This window comes from Notamacropus eugenii, chromosome 3 (assembly GCF_028372415.1).
Source record: "Notamacropus eugenii isolate mMacEug1 chromosome 3, mMacEug1.pri_v2, whole genome shotgun sequence".
Taxonomy (NCBI): Eukaryota; Metazoa; Chordata; class Mammalia; order Diprotodontia; family Macropodidae; genus Notamacropus; species Notamacropus eugenii.
In genome coordinates this window covers 46332233-46346400 of record NC_092874.1, presented here as the reverse complement: position 1 = coordinate 46346400, position 14168 = coordinate 46332233, and the positions used below count along the sequence as shown (strand labels likewise).

Sequence of the window (14168 nt, the reverse complement as noted above, 5' to 3'; positions counted from 1 at the left end):
AAGTGTGGCTTTTCCCATTTTTTGACTTCTGACTCCATCAGATGTCTACTCTGTGTTTGTTTTTCAACTGACACTGTTGAAAATCTGTGAGACATCCTTGGCTGAGACCAGGAACATGGATCCTCTGCTGTAATCTGCTGCCTCAAAAATCCATTCTTCCTCTTTTATTCTCTGCTGTGGCATTATCAATGCCATGACTCTGATCCTCTTGTTTGGAGATCTCGAGTGCTGTGCTCAAAATGTCTGGAAAGTTTTTTCCTTCTTTCAGGCTTTCTGACTTCTTAAGGTCATTTTATTGTGTTTTTTTCAGTGGTCCATAACTTTTCTTGGCAATGGAGGTTTTCCTTCATATCCCCAAGTGGTCTGATACCAGGGAAGCCTAGGTCCCCAAGACTACACTGAAGAGTAAAGTTGATGGCAAGAAATGCCTGAAAATTTAGGGATTTTCAGTCCCAATAAAGAATGGTCTTTGGAAAATGGAACACAATCTAAACATGACTTACTAACACTGTGGGAACCAAATAAGGCCTCTGCTTGTATGGTGATTCTGAACAGCCCCTTTCTTTTCCAGGTCTAGAACAACCATAAGAGATTAATCTCAAGTTGGTGTGCTTTCTCTTTTCTGTATTACTGCCTATTCATGTTGGCATGCCATCTATCCTGCAGATCTTTTCTTGTCTCCTTCAGACACTTCTTCCACTCTTTCAATAAGCACTCATCCTCTCTAGACAAACTTTTGAAGGGCAATAGGGCATAGTGGATAGAGAGCCAGCCTTAGAACCACAAAGATGGGCTCAGATCTTTATTGATCTATCCTAGGTCCATGACTCTGGCAAGTGACTTAATCTCAGAGTGTTTTTGGAGCACTGAGTGGTTAAATTACAGAACAATGATCTATCTACCTTGGTGGAAGAAATTTCTTCACCTGGAGCTCTTTCCTAATGAAATCACAAGTCTAGTCCAAAAAAAATTATCATGAGAATTAGATCAGTGTTCTTCCAGCTTATGGTCATACCATCTACTTCTGTTGAATGAAGCGGGAGCAGAAAAGGGGGAGGGTGAGGATGGGCTGCATCTCTACATCACTATAATTAGTCATGAGTTTGATAAGGAAAGGTGTGTGGTAAATATCACTTGCCTGGGAACTTTGGGGTTAATAATTGTGATGTTAGTGAGTCACAGATGAAGTCAGGTGCATGGCAATGAGGACCTCTGCCTCCCTCCCCATTCTCACTGACTGCTTCCCACTTGGATGGGACCAAGAGAGAATGAATGAAAACTAATATACTCCATAGACACACAAAAGTGAGACATGCAACATTTCTTCCAATTTTGTGGTTTCTTGGTCCTAGGATGCAAGTAACTAATAAGCCTTAGTTCAGGTTAATTCTCAGTATGGGGTGTGAACTGCCAAAAAAAAAATGGGTTGGCTCAGCTTGGGTTTGTGGAATGAATGCATATATGGTGAATTGATACCCCTTAAGAAGATAGAGCCTCATTCTTTGCAGCATATTTGAAAGAACATCAGCTCTGCAGTCAAGAGGACCCATGTTCAAATCTCATCTGACTCTACCTGTGTCAGTTTAGATCATTTACTTAACATTTCTAGGCCTCCATTTCCTCATATGTAAATGAGGGAGTTGGGAGTAGGTTCTCTGAGGTCTCTTCCAGTCACCTAGATGGAAGAGAGAACAGAGCACTGGACTTTGAGGACAGAATTTAAGCTCTTCTTTTCCTGATTCCACTAGCTCTGTAACCTAGAGTGACTGAAGTGTTCTAGGAATTCTAGCACCTCTTCTGGGAGGGCTGCTCATCCATTTTTGGTGTTTGCTTGGCACTCAACTGTTACCTGAGGCTCCAAGAAGCTGGAGCATGTGTAGCAGTCACATCCCTTGAAATTGTTGTGACAGACAGGCTAAACGAGGTTGAGGGTAACTGACCTGCCTCAAACCTGTTAATGAGTGTCTACCTCAATCATGTGGAAGACTTCCCCCAGTGGAATGGACAGATGGGAACAATTTGTCCCAATAGCCTTGAAGGCAGCTAAAGTAGGTTCCTTGAGGTGCTTGGAGCTTGGTCAGACATTGAAGATGCCCAGGTCATCCACTGCATCCCATGTGATTGACAGTGGTCTTGACTTTTGTCTGGTCCCACTGGACATTGTCTCCAGAACACAGAGTAAAGCTGACAACTTTGTGTAACTCTGTCTCACTGAAATTGAGTTAAGACATCACCCTGTGGTGTTATTGGTCCTCTACAAAAACCAAGGACAAAACAACCATTATCATGGGAAAATCATGTAGATTCAATACCCTGACCTTTGAAAATAGGAATGACAGCATCTGCATTATAAGGTTGTAGAAACAGATTTATTGGCTTTTTCCTCATAACCTGCCCCCACCCATGCCTCCTAAGACCCCAGATGCTAAAAGTGTTTTGCCCCAGAGCCAAAGTTAACCTCTTCTAGTCATGCCAAAGTGGAGAGCAGGGTGAAATTGGCATCCTGGCATGTGGGTCAACTTGCTGTGATTCCATAGCTGACCCAAAGGGATGTTCACTGGAGCAACTGAGCTGAGAGCTGTTGATGATGAATGTACAATGGTGATGTGGTTGGTAAATTCATCTAGCTAAATTGGAAGAAGGCATTGGGTACTCCTTCCCTGTTCCCCCACTGTCTCCTTCCCTCTTAGAGCTGAGTCCAACTGGTCTTGTTAGACTATAGGGTGTTCTGAATGTTTCACTTTTGTGAGTCAATGGAGTTTAACTCTCATTCTGCCTTTGTGGTTTATTGGTCTCAGAATGCATTTGAACAAATACATTATGAGTTGCCTAATACCATGCTTGTCATCAAAAGGTGGCAAAACTCAAAGTCCCCAAGATGGTAAAGCTAAAAATGGTTTGTTGTGAATCCATGCCCTGTTAGAAGAGTCTGAGGCAGAGGAGACAGAAAAAAAGATGGCAGTATGACTCTTAATCCATGCATAGTCAGTAAACGTTAAGGCCCTAATATGTGTCAAGCACTGTTCAAAGCTGGGAATGGAAATAGGAATAAAGACAGATGTCTCTGAGTAGCATGACCAGGTGAGAACTGACATATTTTGAGGTGAGTTTTTCCTTGAAATGCAATTAGTCACAGAATTTCAGTCCTGGTACCTAGAATTTCAAAACTTTTTGTTAGTATCGCCTAGATCAAAGTTAAAGGTATCTGAACCAGAGGAAAGGGTGTAGAGTAAGAGGGGTGGAGTAGGCCTTGAGTTGATGCTCACTGTGATGAAGGGCCTGCAGGGATTGGCTGGGTGACGTGGATTGCAGATATGAGGATGAGTTTCCTGCTATCTCAGAAAGCTGTGTAGGAACAGTTCTTTGGAGGGGAGCATCACTTTAGAAGCTAACTGAAGCCTCCTGGGGCATCTGCAAGCATCTTATCCTCATGCAAAATTGTCTCTGCTGATGGAGGTGACAAGTTGCTGTTATCATTCAGCAAAGTATACTTTGTGTGAGCCACAGTAGCAGCAGGAGCATCTGCAGCCACTGTATATGGAGCTCTAGGCCCACAGATTGTGGTGGGATCAAAAGACTGTGACAGTACATCCCCCACCCCCAGTGGAAGCAGAGAACTACCTTGACAAAGAGCTCAGAAGTCAAGTTAAATGGCTGAGGAAATGAGCAACAACTTGAAAAAGAATCAGATTTATAGAATCTTACTTTGGTGACAAGGAAGACCAAAACAAGACAAACAGAAGACAACAAAGTCAAAACTTCTACATCCAAAGCCTCCAAGAAAAATATGAATTGGTCTCAGGCCAATGAAGAACTCAAAAAGGATTTTGAAAATCAAGTAAGAGAAGTAGAGCAAAAATTGGGAAGAGAAATGAGTGATGTGAGAAAATCATGAAAAATGAGTCAACTGCTTGCTAAAGGAGACCAAAAAAAAAAAATGCTGAAGAAAAAAATAGACTAACCCAAATAGCAAAAGAAAAGATCCAAAGAGCTGCTGAGTAGAATGGCCTAAAAAGCAGAATTGGCCAGATGGAAAAGGAGATTCAAAAGCTCACTGAAGAAAATAATTCCTTCAATATTGGAATGGAGCAGATTGGAAGCTAAAGACTTTATGAAAAATCAAGAAATTATAAAAAGAAAACCAAAAAAATTTAAAAAATAGCAGACAATGTGAAAATACCTCATTGGAAAAACAATTGACCTGGAAAATAGATCTAGGAGAGACAAATTAAAAATTATGGGGCTACTTGAAAGTCATGATAAAAAAAGAACCTAGACATCCTCTTTCATGAAATTATCAAAGAAAACTGCCCTGATATTCTAGAAGCACAGGATAAAATAAATATTGAAAGAATCCACCAATCACCTCCTGAAAGAGATCCCAAAAGAAAAACTCCTAGGAATATTGTAGCCAAATTCCAGAATTTCTAGGTCAAGGAGAAAATATTGCAAGCAGTCCAGAAAGAAACAATTTAAGTACTGTGGAAATACAATCAGGATAACACAAGATCTAGCAGTTCCTACGTTAAAGGATTGAAGGACTTTGGAATGTGATGTTCCAGAAGTCATAGGAGCTAGGATTAAAAGCAAGAATCACCTACCCACCAAATTAAGTATAACACCTTAGGGGAAAAAATGGTCATTCAATGAAATAGAGGACTTTCAAGCATTCTTGATGAAAGGCTGAATAGAAAATTTGACTTTCAAACACAGGAATCAAGAGAAGCATGAAAAAGTATAAGGGACTTACTAAAGTTGAAGTGTGTTTACATTCCTACATGGAAAGATAATATCTGTAACTTGAGATTTTTCTCAGTATTTGGGTAGTTGAAGGAATTATGTGGATATAGACAGGGTGAGTTGACTAGGAAGGAATGATATCTAAAATAATAAAATTAAGGGGTGAGAGAGGAATATATTGGGAGGAGAAAGTGAGAAATGGAATGGGGGAAATTACCTCTCATAAGAGGCAAGAAAAAACTTGTACAATGGAGGGGGAAAAGGGGGGGGAGGTGTGAGAGGTGATGAAAAAGCAAAGCTTACTTTCATCATATTTGGCTTAAGGAGGGAATAACATGCACACTCAATTTCATATGAAAAATCCATCTTACACTACAGGAAAGTAGGGGGGAGTAGGGGAGATGTGTGGTATGGGGGTGATCACAAAAGGGAGGGAAAATGGGAGGAGGGGGTAATTAGATATAAACACTTTTGGGGAGAGACAAGGTCAAAAGAAAGAATAGAATAAATGAGGGTCAGGATAGGATGGAGGGAATATAGTTAGTCTTTCACAACATGACTTTTATGAAAGTCTTTCGCATAACTACACATGTATAACCTATATTGAATTGCTTACCTTCTTGACGGGGAAGGGAGGAGGGGAGAAAAATTGGAACTCAAAGTTTTAAAAATGAATGTTAAAAATTGTTCATCCATGCAACTGGAAAATAAGAAATACAGGTAATGGGGTATGGAAATCTGTCTTGCCCTACAAGAAAATAGAGGAGATAGGGACAAAGAAGGGAAGGGGTGTGATAGAAGGGGAGGGCAGATTGGGGGGGAAAAAGGTAATCAGAATGCATGGTATCTTGGGGTGAGGGGGGGAGGGGAGAGATGGGGAGAAAATTTGAAACTCAAAATCTTGTGGAAATGTTGAAAATTAAAAATAAACAAAATAAACTTCAAAAAGAAGTGTCTAGAAAAAAGTATATTTTGTTTTATTGTACCATTTGAAAACTACAAATACAAATACCAATTTTGTTAAGGCTGTGTTTATTTGCTGATCACTGCAGAAAAGGCAGTGAAATTTATCTAAGTATTTGCTTGAAAAAGTGTATGTTCTTAAAAATCATGAGTAGTTGGAAACATGCTTAAAACTGAAATTTTAAATATATTTTACACAACTGTATGTACAAATACACAAATTAAATATAAATGTAAAACAATCATAATTTCATGACAATCTGGTTTATGTGATTGTGATATATAAAAAAATTTTCATTTCTTTGATATTTGTGAAAAGATCAACGCTAGATTGAATCACTATCTTTTGGCAAAGGGCCCTACCATTTTATTTCAGCATTAAATTTTTTACACAGTTAAGTGCCATTTCCTAATTTGGGATGTTCTAAAGACTAGCAGAAAATAAAGTAAAATAGGGCAGTATCTCCATAAATCAAGGAAGAATTTGGCTGTAATGTGTCATAAAGCATATACACTCCCCCCCACCCCCATCTCTACAACATTCAGGTGGGTGAAGACAGTCACAGAACAAGGCTTAACAAGGGGCTCTTTCCATTTCTCTCGTCAACTGGGCATTTTTCCTTACTTCATCAAATGAATTGGTTTTTTGTCACTTTTCCATTCTTGAAGACAGTATGGGAGAAGATCATGACCACATTCTTCAAAATTTCCTTTTCCTTCCTCAAGGGTAAGAAAATGTCCATTAAGTGTCCTATGTAGAGATAAGCTAGCCCTTTTTTGACCTTTTGTTGGGATCAGCCACTGGGTTCTTAAAGACGTTGATTCCAAGGCCATTGGTTACCACATAACTTCATTTGAAGGAACAATTCAGAAGATCTCTTGTTAGATTGTATAACAGAGCTCCACCAGAACCTAAGGAAATATTTTCAATGCTCCATTTATTTTTCTTCATGCCTTCCTGCAATCTCTTGCAAGGTATTGATATCAACTCCATCTCCCTGAATGACTCTAAGATAAGGTGGCAACAATTTGTAGCCTTTTGTGTTTTCAGAACCTTTAATACAGTGTCAAGGGGATTTCCAGAATCTGGTTGAATGATCAGTGGTGCTTTTGCACTCCTGGATGCAATTAAATGTCTTAAATCCTCTCCCCAGATTTTCTCACATGCATTAAAGATGTCATAGCTATCACTGACCAGACACAGGCACTGATGCAAACTGTGTTACTATATGTTCAAAGGCCTCCTTTTCATGATCTGTGCCCCAGGCCATTATGGTACTGTGTTCTGCAGCTGGAACAGAATATCCACGCACAGGGGCTTTTGTTTCATAATATTTTTTAAAGAAAGCAATTCCTGGTACTCTATCATTTCCCTTTAAGTTCACCAAGTGAGCAGATGCTCCTATACCAGCTGTCTCTTGGGAAGAGACTCCTCTGTCACCGAAATCATGTAGTTTGTACTCCAGGCCATCCAAATTGCCATGTTTCCATCATATACTTTGCCAAAATTTTCTTCTACTCTCTGGAATTTGTAACTACGGTGATTGGGTGCCAGCACTGAAGAAGGATGGTCTCCAGCCAATTGGTTAGCCAGTAGCATTCTGGATCTGTGTGTTTCCACCATGAAGAGAACATTTTGTCTGGGAATGACAGAATCCTCAGGAACTGCTTTTACTTCTACAGGAAGATAGCCATCATATTCTTCAAGAATATAACTCCATCCCTTGTCATGAAAGATGTCGTGTTGAAAATGTGCTCTGTAGACCTCTTTGGCTTTTTTCTTTCATCACTGCTTTTCCTTTTAGGTACTTATCCAGAATGTACTGCAAGCCATAAAACAGAGTTTCCTCATATTCCCCCTTCTGACTTTGGAGTTTTCAGTCTTCTTTTCCCAGCATTCAAAGCAGGAACAAACTTTGCTCATGTTGGGTGGATATTGCTTATAGTGAGTTATCTTGTAGGAATCAGTGGCCAGAAGGATGTTGAACTCTGCTTCACCCTCACAATTCATCTCCCAGGTGGAGGGAAGTGAACCTCACGTTCCTCAGTGCTTCCGTGAAGGGGAAAAATGGGGTTCTGTGCCCGACTGCTAAGTCACCACTGGGACAGAGGGTGGACAGTGGAACTGAGCCAGAGACCCAAGAGGTGGAGGGCTGTGGAATCTGAGTGTTCCACCCCTCCTGGCCCCTTTTGTCCAACCCAGCCCCTTTTGTCCAACCCAGCCCCAAGGTGCTGAGGTGTGAGGGGAGGGGAGTAGCCTTGTGAACCTCCTTGAGAGTCACACCTCAGGAGGCCCCTTTGACTTTTGTTGATGGGGGTGAGGAAGCACTAACTCAGTAGGCCCAGACCTTAGGAAGCTAGATTTGGGCTGAGTATCCAGATTCTTGGCCATCCTCTCCAATTTCCTCTTCCTTTGATTGTGCACAAATGTTAACCTCAGGGGCCTATTTCAATGTGGTTGTGTATTTTTTTTTTTTTTTGCCTCCCTGCCCATTAGAAGAATACGGGGCACAGGAAATGAATGAGCAACAGGAGTGCCAGGATTGTTACTGTATCAGTAGTCAATCAATATGAAGGTCCTACTACGTGTCAGGTACTGTGTTAAGCTGGCGATACAGAGAGGGAAAAGAAGAACAGATACCTAGTACTGGCCTGTCCAGGGGAGAAATGAAATGTCCTGAGCTGAGCTCTCTCTTTACCTGAAGGCTTTTGAGTTCATGGTTCTCCCCTTCTATCAGAGGGGTAGAGTAAGGTGCTAAGGGGGACTGAAGAGACAGAATTAATTTTCTCCTCAGTCTTGTTCAGACCCCACCCAACATTTCAAGGAACTCAGTCAAAGGTGGGGAAGCCCATCTTTCTCTACACAGATTTGGCTGGGTGTACATTCTTTGGTTATCTTGCCTAAGTTTGAACAATTTAGTACATCCCCTAGCCCTTCAAGTTAATGGACCCACCTTTAATTGTAATGTTCCGTCTTATTCATTAACTGATCAGAGTTGATTGCCACTCTCAGGAGCACCCACTGTTCCCAAGGGCATAGAAACTCTGAGCCCCCCAATAGGATTCATGATTGGTGGCCAAACGACCATTTCTTTTATCAATAAAATGCAAGTATTATTTATAAAATGACTAATTACCCAGAAACTATTTCTCCCCAATTTTAAAAAAGTCCTACCTTTAGATGGCAACAAACACACATTTTTAATACAGAAACTCTAGTGTATCCCAGCCTTAATCTCTGAGATAATGATTCAACGTTGATTGTACTTCTGTTTCACAAAATTCTTTTCCCTCTAATTATTTCCATATCATTCAGAAAGATAATTCTATTCCACGAATTTAATCGTTCACATGACTATGCAGAAGTGAAAATTTACCCAACAGTTACTCAACTGTTTGGGATATGAGATGACTACAAATGCAGATAGAAAACAAGATTTCGCATATTTGCATTGTGTTCACAGCTTTCACTGACCACTTGCTTTGATTGAAGAAATTTCTCATCAAAAGGAAAAGCAAGTAGGTAATGAAATAAAACATCATAGTTTTCCAACCATGTAGTTTCAATGTTGCCTTATAGCCAGACTCAAGAAAGTCAGGTAAGAAATATTCCTTTTCAAAGGAACATAATGGGGAAACTTAGCCAGGAGAATCCCATCTTTAGCTTTTCCACATGCAGACCTCCACCTGTAACAGTTCCATTCTCTCTGAGTAGGTTGTGGCATTTCTTTCAGATGGTGGATTATTGACTATTGCTTATGGATGGATTTTTATGATCCATCAGACAACCCAAAACATATAGGGCCCTCCTTGTCATCCTGGGGCATGCCTTTTCCAGGGAGGTAGTCCTTCAAGTAGAGCTAGAATCTCTTCACTTCCTTGTGTAAGGTGCTCTAAGTGCTGAATCCAGGCCCTCTTAGCCATCACTTAGCCAATGACCTTCTTTGGTCATTGGCAAGCTGTGGTTCCTCACAGGACTACCTATTGGAAGAAGCTGAGTCTGACAAGATGGAGTAACCATGACACTCCTGCTGCCAATCCATCAATAGTCAATGAACATTAAAACCAGACTAGGTGTCAGTTACTGTGCTAAGCTGGGGATACAAATAAGAAAAGAGAAAGAAGTAGTATGGCCATGGGAGAAATGAGATGTCCTGAACTGAGCTTCCACTTTAGCTGGAGGCTTTTGGGTTCATGGCTCTACCAGTTTAGCAGAGGGGAGTAGAGGATGGTGATGAGAGGCTCTCCTGAAGCTGATTAGTACTTCCAACTTCACCCCCATTCCGCAGGAAACTAATTAGAAAAAAAATCTCATCATCCTACAAGATCCAGAGCAGTGCAGCCACATGAGAAATGCAGTGTTCTGAGCTGGATGTCTTCTTGAAATGCAATTAATCATCGAATTTTAGCTCTGGTGCCTAGAACATCAAGACTGTTGTTACTAGCATGGCCTTGATCCAAAGCTATGGGTGTCTGAACTGGAGGAAAGGATAGGACAGAGGATGGAGGCCTTAAGCTCATGCACATTGTGGTAGAGAGCCAGCAGGAGTGTGCTGGGTGGTTCAAATATAGCATTACTTGCCCGAGGTGATTCTTCTGTTAATTTTAGGCCACACTCTTTAAGAAATCCAACTGCTACTTCGACACTATCATCTGCTGGTCTTTCGAGAACTAAGGTGAGCATCACCAGATACAAAACTTCATGTGCCACATTCTGGTTAAAAAGGAGTTCAACAGGATTTGAAGCAGTTAGACACAGATGCTTATCATTTCTTTGATACCCTTTCCTAAAATTGCGAATCAGCCTCTTTAGGATCAGTTCTCCAGTGTTTGGGAACTTGGAGCTGATAATTGCCACAAGGGCTGCATAAACGTGGGTAAAGATTGTCCATGCACTTTGTGCTTACAAATTAGATCAAGACAGCAATCCCCTTCTCCTAACTATATTTTCTTGAAGGAGTTCTTGAAATGATCATCCCTATGTTAGAAATATGTACTTTACTGATAAGACCATTGTGTTCATCTTTCATTGCCAATGAAGACCATACCATCATAAATAATGACATGACTTGCACTTGACTTTGTTTTGAGTGAGGGAGGGCTGTGCAAGGTCACATTCCAAGGAATTTGAACTAAGGTGAGGAAGTCAATATTCTCTTTGGGTGAGTGATAAAATCTTGGTTTTGAGTTAGGGATAAATTCTTTTATTTGATTGCCTAAGGCTGAACAATTCAGAAATAATTCCCCCAGTCCTCATTAGAATGGACCCACCTCTCATTGTGATATTCACTCTTCTCAGTAATTGTTAACTGATTAGAGTTGATTGCCACCCCCGGGAATACCCACAGTTCCAACGGCATAGAAACTGTGAGCCCACCATCATGATTTTTCTTTGGGCCAAGAGATAGCCAAGTGACCATTCCTTTTATTAATAAAATGCTAATATTATTAATGAAATGATTACCCAGAAACTCCATCTCCCCAACTTCAGAAAGTCATCCCTTAATATGCCATATAAGTTCTAGTGTGTTGATCCTGAAAAGGTATTTCCACAAATATACTCTACCAAGTATTGCAGATGAACGAATATGTTTATATTGCTTGTGGGCAATAGCAGCTTTTTTGGAAATTACTTTGAGTTGGAAAGCTCAAAGAGTTAAATGTTACTAACATGGAAACCTGAGTGACAGAAAGCCTAACTTACTGTGAGCTTCAGAGGTGACCAGGGGGCTTCTATATGTCCCCCACAAGGGGGGGAGGGGGTGAAGGAGAAAGAGAGGAAAAGAGGGTGGGGAATACTACTTTGACCCAAGGTTCCATGTTTAGGGTATTCAGAGGCAGAAGGACCTTTGGATCTGTACCTGCTCCCTGCTATATCCTTGTCCTCTTTATCTCCTTAGCTCAAGAGGTGGGGACAGGGGCAGAGACAGCCTCAGTTGTATCTATAGAAAGTTCTCCCTAGCAGTGCCTTAGAGTCAGCTATTTCCTCTGCATGAACCCCTCCCCCCCATTCCAACACATACTGTGGGAACACAAATGCTGCCCCCTCTATCATCAAAGACTCTAGGGCAAAATTTCACATTTGTTTAAAGACTGAGCCTGTAGAATAAGAAATTACCTGGAATGCTGGGCTATCTTAGTAGAGCAAAGGATGCCAAATTAACATGCCTGCAAGCAGTCTGTACTGCCCTGATGAGAAATAAAGGGCCTTCTGGATGACTGGGCAATAGATTTCCTCACTAGGACTAGAGAGAGAATGTTTTGTGAGGCTGACAACAGAGAAACCCATTCCTACTTGATGGGAAGCTCTTTGGGAAGCCTTAGTTCAGTGACTTCATGGGTTGCCATGTCCAAGGGGTCATTCTACATCTTGGGGTCACAGTCTTGGCAAGGTCCTGGGGTAGCATTTTCCTCTCCTTCAACAAGAAATATGTCCAACCCTGTACCAGGTACATTACTGCTTGGCTTTCTTCACAATGGGGCCCACAGGTGAGATGACTGTGGTCTTGGAGCCATTAGCACTAGTTGTCATAGTGACAATGACTGGCTGGGTAGCTGTGGTGGTAAGGATAGTAGACTGGGCTATTGTCATCACTGGAATCACAGAATCCCACTTGCTCTTTCTCTTCTGAGCCTCTGTAGCTGTGGTGCTGGCTGTAGTGGCAATGGAATTGGTTGTGGTGCCCTTTTGGGAGTCTGTGACAAACTCAATTTTTGTTCTCTCCTTTTTGGCTTTTTCCAATTTGTCCATTTCAATATTTTGTGCTTTGGCTAGGGCCTCATAGTAGGAGTCCTCAGACCATCCATGGGGGTCAAACATATCCTTGGGATAATTGGTACCAAGCTCATCAATTGAACAATACTGGATCAGGTTCTCATAGATGTTGGGATTCTGAAACTCCTTCTTCTTCTGAATAATGTAGTTCATATCTATCCTTTCCTTTATATTCCACTCATACAATCTCTGGATCTTGTCCTGGAGGTGATTTGAGCATCTGCCAGGTGGCTTTGGGGGGATTTTAATCTCATCAGGAGCCATATTCCTGATTCTCTCAGAGAAGGAGGCAGCCAGCTTTTTGGGATCTTGCTTTTCCAGTTCTGAAAACTCCTTCAGGTCATGAGTCTCAGGCTTTTCAGTCTCTGAATCATCATCTTCTGATTGTTTTCTGTTTTCTTCATCCTCTTCCTCATAATCTTCATCTCCCTCAAGTTCAGGAACATCATCTCCATGGACTTCAGACAGTAATCCACCATTTTCCTCTGCTGAGGTCATGCTCCCAGCCACCCTGTCCCACTCAGGTTCTGAATCCTCTGCATAAATATCCAGCAAGGACAGAATATTCTTCTTTCCAGCCATCTTCCTCATTCCCTAATATTCATCATTCATCTGCATGTGCAGGGGGTGATTTTCAGGTAGTCAGCACTGTGAGGGAAGGGCTTAAAGGGGTAAACAAATGGAGTTAAGCTGCTGCTTACATCACCACCAGGACAGAGGGGAGGAGCATCCCCAGAGGCCAGGAGGCAGAGGTCTGCTAGGCTCAGGAATCTGAGTGTGTTCCAGTCCTCTCATCCCCTTTTTATCTATCCCACTCCCTGGGCTGGGAACTGGAAGGGGGGCAGGGACTGAGAGGTGTGAACCTAGTTAAGATTCACACCTCACGAGGTCCTTTGACATTTGTTGCCTGGCCTGAGTTAGCACTGACTCAGAAGGCCAATGTGACATGACATGCCCAGACCCCCCAGGACCCTAGATTTTGGGCTGAGTATCCAGAGTCTTGGCCATCCCCTTCAATTCTCTCTTTCTTTGAAAGAGGCCCCTGAGATTAGCATTCGTTCACAGTCAAAGTGACTTGGTTTTCCTCCCTGCCCATTAGAGGAAGCTGAGGCAGAGGAGATAGAGTAACCCTGGTACTCCTACTGCTCATCCATCAGTAGTCAATCAATATGAAGGCCCTACTGTGTGTCAGGCACTGTGATAAGCTGGGGATACAGATGGGGAAAAAAGCCAGAGATGCCTTAGGCTGACCTGACCAGGGGACAAATGAGATATCCTGAGCTATGAGCTCCCTCTTTGGCTGAAGGTTTTTGGGTTCCTGGTTCTAGGCTTCTATCAGAGCGGTAGAGGAAGGTGCTAAGAGGGACTGAGGAGACAGAATTAATTCTCTCATCAATCTTGTTCAGACCCCACCCAACATTCCAAGGAATTAAAGGGGAGGAAGCCCAGGGTTCTTTACGTAAGTGTGGCTGGGGATAAATTCTTTGATTGCTTTGCCTAAGGCTAAGCAATTTATAATTACATCTCCCAGGCCTTGATGAGAATGGGCCCATCTCTCCTTATAATATACATTCTTCACATTAATTGCTAACTGATCAGAGTTGATTTCCACCCTCCAAAACACCCAATGTAAACTGTGAGCCACATCTCCCACATCATATCTCACATGCTGCTTGCTCCATCTGCCTCA

General features: G+C 41.8%; 2 pseudogenes; both read right to left on the bottom strand.

Moving 5' to 3' along the window:
* Positions 1–6201: 6201 nt before the first annotated feature.
* LOC140532683 (nicotinamide phosphoribosyltransferase pseudogene) lies at positions 6202–7797 on the bottom strand (annotated as a pseudogene).
* Positions 7798–9889: 2092 nt separating this feature from the next.
* Positions 9890–13060, bottom strand: LOC140532684 (SAP30-binding protein pseudogene; annotated as a pseudogene).
* Between the last annotated feature and the right edge of the window lie 1108 nt (positions 13061–14168).